Here is a 7053-nt window from a genome sequence, read left to right as displayed (position 1 = left end):
TATGTGCCCAAATGTGACAGTTGATTTGTGAATTTTTCTAGTTGGCCTTTTATTGACCTGTCCTACATATGATCTTGCTTTTGTTTTGTTACTTGTACTAGCAAGTTTGCTGAAGGACGGTGTGCTGTAATGTGAAGCAGCTAGTGTTGCCATCCGCTTTTGAAGAACTTAACATTTGGAAAATATCTTTGCCACTTTTTGGGACAGAGCATGAATTTGTTTTGTTTATTAAAGGCTTCAAAGTCATTATCATGATAGTACAAGTAAAAGTGGCAAACAACTAGCAAACCTGCAATTCTGTTGTGCATTTCACTCTTTAAGAATTGAATCCAAATCTTATGTTGCCCCATGATAAGCATGTGGAAACTTCTGGATTTCATACGGGACAGGATTTCATAACCACACTGCAACACTTGCAATATCAAATATGTAAATACTTCATTTGAAGGCATTTTTAATCAGTGCAGAAGACAGACTATTTGTGAGAAATACTTGACTGTTTGCAGCCGTATGCATAAACAAATCTTGTGTGTGCTCACCTTCTTACCTTTGGGGGAGAGAAGGAGGTTTGGTAACTTAAACTTACGTCGGACCTGTCAGAGATTCATAGTATAATGCTCAATGGCTTTATGTAGGAAAAAAAACTTGGTAATTTACTGATTACCTGGCATGCTTAAGAATTTTGCTGACAACTGCTTTAGCTTAAGCATGTGGGATTTAATCTTCAGTTGATTGGTTGGCTTTAATGATTTGGTAGGATGAGTCTGAAAGGCTGAATCCCAATGAGCCATACATTTTTCTTTCATATATATTCATTCAGTACAATGTGGAGAATAGATTTTTTAAATGTGTGTGTTATCACAGTTTTTCCCCAAATACATATATTTTGAAAATAGGAAAAGGGCCCTTAGAGCATCATTAATCTGCTTGCCAATTGACAATGATCAGAATAGTGTAGTATAGCCTTTTCCAATCTGCTATCCTCCAGATGTTTTAGGCTATACCTCCCATCAGCACAGTTGTGCTGGCTAGGGCTAATAGTAGTCCAAAACATATGAAGGGCACCGGGTTAGGGAAGAATGGTGTAGAATGAAATATGATTGCAGTATTAAGTACAATCGCTAGTACAATAAACGTAATTATTATTATTACTAAGTTTAGCCATTTTTGGATAGCCTATTTTAATGTGTAAAGCTTTGACCTAGAAGACATTTAGGTTAATGGGATTTCTTAATCACTGATCAAGGATTTTCCCATATTTATCACAATGAAACTTAGGATATGTCAACAAATCCTTATTTTGAGCTTCACGTTATTTGCTTTGTATGGGAAACATTGGAAATTGCTTTGAAAAAGATTAGTACCTGCATCAGCAGGGGTAAGTGAACTGTGCAAGCTGCACAAAAATAGATTCTGCAGAATCATTTTAGCAGCATACTGGAAAAAAAACAGAAAAGGGCCCTTTTCTACACTAATATGCAACACTAATATCCTACACGTATAGAACCACAAAGGATTTGTGAAATGCTGTCCATTAAATAATACAAAACAGCAAAAACGTCAGTGAAAGCTATTAGTGACTATTTTAAAGAGAATATTTGTTATTAGAATTTTAGAGAAACTTTTATATACTGTCTAACTCAGCCTTTCCCAACCGGTGTGCCTCCAGATGTTGTTGGACCACAACTCCCATCAGCCTCAGCCAGCATTGCCGCTGGCTGAGGCTGATGGGAGTTGTAGTCCAACAACATCTAGAGGCACACCGGTTGGGAAAGGCTGGTCTAACTATTGGATTACAATGTAAAAACTAGTTTCTTCAGAAATTTTAATATGCAGAAGACTGATAGATACAGGAGTTGCCACTCCTGACCTTAATACATAAAGAGCTATCTAAAGGTTTAAGTTTTCACAGACATAAGTATCCTTCAAAAGTTCAGTGGCCTCATCATAGATGCTTTTATGCATATGGCTGGAGGCTCGATTATATGACCAAACCATGTTATACTGCCCATGTAGTTGGGTACTTTAGTTGCACCAACTGGTACTTGCCAGGTATACAGCTTCCACACCACTGAAACAATTTTTAAGGGTCACTGTAGTTGTATAATGGGGCTTTAGAAATGCTTCATGTAATATTTAGCAAAATGTCTCTTGCATATTGGGGGTGCTTGGTTTTTTTGTAATAAAATGCAATTGAATAACTCCCAAAATGTTCAAGTTAACAGTAATCAACTGGCAAAAGCCATTCCAGTTTGACATCTAGAAATATATCAACTCAAACATCAGCCACAAAATAAATCTAATATACTTTATAAAGTCCATGTTATAATATGGTATAGTAAGTATATGTCTTGTAAGAGGCAAAGTTGGGAATTTTAAGGAAGTACGGTTGCAGTCGTATATGCAATTGAACTGAGCTAACACGCATAGGATCAAGTTGAACATCAGGATTTGTAAATGATTTATTAAAGCTTTTTCCCTAGTCTTAGAAGGCTATACAATTTTGTTCATGCTTTAGTATTATAATTTTTCATTGGTACACCTCTACTTGAATGTCTGCTTAACAAAAAAAAGTGGTAAGTTTGACTGCTCAAGGTACAGAGCACACAGTTTGTAGCACTAAGTTTAAAATAGCACAGTAGCTGCATTTGGTTCCAGCTTTAAACTATGCTTTAGTGTTACCTGGATGAGCCTTGGGCTTATCATCTCCTCCTTCCCTTCCTCTGCATGACTGCGGGAGATTGGAAGGTTTCACTTCTGCTTTAGATTAAAGTTCTAACATGTCCAAACAGTAAAATGAGTTTAACTTTAACCATGCTTTTCTAAAAGAACCCAACTGCAAACCATGAAGTTGGATCATTTCAATAAACCATAGTTAAGATTAAACACATTTTAGTGTTTGGATGTAATGCTACAACTGTGGTTAATCTAAAGCAGGAGTGAAACTCCATTACCCTCTTCGCTAAAGGCAGAGGAGGAAGTGCACAAGCCTGAGGCCTATCAATTGAACATTAAACCATAGTTTAGTGTTATGTCTGAACAAGGCCATTGTCTGTATTCTCAAAAGCCATTTTGATTCCAGGACAATTTATGTTAATGAAGCTAATAATCAGCTCCCTACTGCTTGTCTGTTTCCATTTGTACACTTGTATAATTGTTTTTCTTATTTAAACATATCCCTGTGTGTATATTAGTTTTGTTTTTGGAATCTTAATTAAGTAAAAAATAGGCAAATAAAACTTACTGTAGATGAAAATAAAGTTTTTTATGTTCACCCTCTAAATTGTATTTTTGTGCAATGGGGGGGAGAGAAACTGGAATGTTTACTGCTATTGCTATTGTAAATGAAGAGCATAGGCGCAACTATGCCTGATACTTTACACAACGCATGCTGGGTTTTATCCAGTGCAGTTTTGTGTTAGGCACATTGGTGGGAAGTGGAAATATTGGATGGTCCCACATCCTAGGCTTTGCCAGTGAGTTTCCTGACTTTTAAGAAAGGCTTTTGCTGAATGGAGAGGCAATTTCCTTTAATGCAAGTCCTCCATTGGATACAACCTGGTATTTAGAATTGGCCATGGAAAAACCTTGAGTACTGTTCCTTGATTTTATGTTGCTGGACTGTCCATTTATGCAATCAGTAGAATCAAGTAACTAAGAATTTCTTGGACGGTACCAGTGTAGGCTGCAGATGAAGGTGTGTCTTTCTGTTATTACACTTACCTATAGCTCAGGGATGGAGAACGTCTGGCTCCCCAGAAGTTATTTATTTTATTTATTTATTAAATTTCTATACCGCCCCATAGCCGAAGCTCTCTGGGCGGTTCACAACAGTCAACATCAAATACAATAGGCAACATATAAACAATTTAAAACTTTCTGTAAACTTTCTTTAAAACTTTAAAATTATAAAATTCAGCAAAAGAATCAAAACAGTTATCAACACATACTAAATGTTAAAATATTGAATGTTAAAATGCCTGGGAGAAGAAGTTGTTTGACTCAAACCAGCATAGTTCATGGGTGGGGGTTATGGAAGTTGTAGTCCCAACAAATAGTTGGTGGGCAACAAGTCCCTCATCCTTACCCTAGCTCTTCCACTTTGCAGCAGCAAAACATCAGCAGTATATGGTCCTTAATGTCCTATCACAATGCACCAAAAACCTAGGAAAAGAAGATGGTCTTAACCTCTAGTGCCCCAAAGCTGTTAAAGCAAGCAGCAGAATGACCTCACTGGACATAGCATATGATAGTCAGGGGCCATAACTAAAAACACCCCCTCTTTTGTTGCCACCCTCTCGGGGGCACATGGACAAGCGCCTCACGCAGGATTGCAAATATTGAGACTAATTGGTCAGGTAGCACTAACCATACCAGCTCCTGATAGAGTATATCCTATAAATTAAGACATGCTGATTTCTTTTGTTCTATCTTTTGGCTTTCTTCAGAAAATTAGAATGAAATTCTAGAGATGGTATCAATGAAAATCCTGGTGTCAGTATTTTTCCTCCATGGATCCCAAATTGTATATTGGATCACTCTGTCTCTATTTAAAATACAAACAAAGTTGGAGACCATCTAAACAAGGTATTTACAGGCTTACAGCTGAGAGCATTTTGTTAGCTGCTGGCACTGGTCTGTGGCTTTATCTAATAGTAAACTTAATAGCCTTGTGATGATGGAATTGAAACCAAAAATGGTCCTGAGAAACAATGATGCTCAGGGAAACCCACAGGTTTGGAGAAATACATTTTTTAAAAAATGGAGCACACCCTCTCAAAAACAGCTTAGTAGCCATGGAATATTGTGTGTCAGTTGGGCAAAAAACACTAAGGGTGGGGAGAGGGATGACATGGCAATAGTAATGTAGTCTGGGACATATTGGTAGATGTCTGCATCATTTGCAGTAGATTGGCAAGACTTTCCAACTCCCAGTTTTTACAAGAGCAAGAAGAGAATATTATTTTAATATTTATATACTTCTTACTATTGAGAGAGCGATCTCAAAGCTATTTCTGAGGATGCTTTTCCTTACCTAAATAGGGCTGCTGAAACAAAACTAACCAGGCATGGACATATATATGTGAAAGAATTGTGATCTCATTTCTGGTAACTAAGAACAAATGCCTAGACTCTGAATGTGCTCAGAAGCACCCTGTGCTTTAATTCTAACTTATCTTTTTTGCACTGAGTACTGATTGGTAGAACTTAGAGTTCTACTAAGAAGCGAAGTAGATCTGACAAGCTGGATCAGAGTTCCCAGCACGATGGCTCCTGATCAGTTTTTGAGCCGGCCAACCAGCTATGACCTTTCTACAGAGTACAAGAAGGTGTGGGAAAAATCTGTGGTCCTCTGGATGTTGTTGCACTCCTTCAGTCCAAATCAGCATAGCTTAGGGATGATGGGAGCTAGAGTCCAATGCTATTTGAAGGGGCATTGGTCCTCCACCCTTGTACTAAGGTATGGGACTATTAACTAGCAGAATTGCTCCACTGTGTCAATACTTGAATTGATCTGTTGCATCATGGAGGGAGAAGTGGCTTGAACACAGAAAAGTGGATGGGGGATTCAGCAGCCGTAAGTACAAGTAATTACAAGTACAAAAAAGAGTAAGTACAAAAATATTGATTGGAATGACACTGCTTGGCAAGCAGAGTTAACCATGGGGTTGAAGTTCTTCCTAGCTCTTGCCTCCTTATTTGATGCAAGAGCTGCATGACCCTGAATAAAGAACTGACTTCCATATGATTACTATTAATTAAAATTTATATCCTGCCTTCTTCCCAGAAGGAGCCCTAGGATGACAAACACAAAAAACTTCTTAGAAACAAAACATATTTTAAAATAAATCTTTTAAAACATCTTTTTTAAAAAATGCTAAAAACAATTCCAGAACAGATGCAGACTAGGATAGGTCTCTACATAAAAGACTTGTTGAAAGAGGAAGGTCTTCAATAGGCACCGAAAAGACAACAGACATGGTGCCTGTCTAATATTTAAGGGGAGTGAATTCCAAAGGGTAGGTGCCATATTGTACAGAATGGATCTCCAGACAAGATGGTATCTGCAGGAGGCCCTCACCCGTACAGTGCAGTCATCAACTGGATATATAAGGGATAATATTTCAGGTATCCTGGTCCCAAGCTGTACTTTGAGCTTAGCCCTGTAGCTAATGGTCAGCCAGTACAAATCTTTCAGCAGTGGTGTAACATGTTTGTGATATCCTGCCCCAGTGAATAGTGACTCAAGCCATTGCACTTTGTACCAGCTGCAGCTTCCAGACCAACTTCAAAGGCAGTCTCACATAAAGCATATTACAGTAATCCAGTATGGAGGTTAGCAGCACATGGACAATAGCAGTCAGGTTATCCCAGTCCTGAAATGGCCATAGCTATAGTGATTAGAGTTTCTGACTAAGACTAAGAAGATTGGTTCAAATCCCCACTCAGCCATGAAGCTCATTGAGTGATCTTGAACCAATCACTATATCTTAGCCTAGCCCATCTTACAGGGCTGTTATGAGGAGAAAAGACCAAGCATGCAGTCTTGGATGAAAATGAATAGACAATCTGCTGAGAATAATACTTCATGCATCTGATGAAATGGGCTCTGGTCCACAAAAGCTTACATCATGATATATCTTTTTGCCTTTAAGTTTTCACAAGGCTTTTTGTTAGATATTTGTTTTCACACTCAATTGTAAGTGTTCACTGTGTTTGCAATTCTATCAGGATATATAGCTGTCATAGTACTGACTTAATCTTGAGCTCCTTAAAGAAAGGAGGGATACAAATATAGGGGGTTGCATTGAATGCAACAACAGTGGAGTTCTGCTGGCGCAAGAGGGATTCCATTTCCTCTCTACTTCTCCATGTGCCCCCCAAATCTGCTCCAGAGGGTTTCCCCCTCTGGAGCTGATTTTGAGAGCACATGTGGGGAGGAGAAAACCCTGCTTGATGCAAAGAAGTTCATTGTACTAGTGAGCCCTATATATATATATATTGTATTTTATGTATTTTAATTTATTTTAATGTTTTTGTGATTTTACGGCT

The sequence above is a fragment of the Rhineura floridana genome, chromosome 1, assembly GCF_030035675.1.
Source record: "Rhineura floridana isolate rRhiFlo1 chromosome 1, rRhiFlo1.hap2, whole genome shotgun sequence".
NCBI classification, from domain to species: domain Eukaryota; kingdom Metazoa; phylum Chordata; class Lepidosauria; order Squamata; family Rhineuridae; genus Rhineura; species Rhineura floridana.
This window is presented reverse-complemented; position numbering follows the sequence as displayed.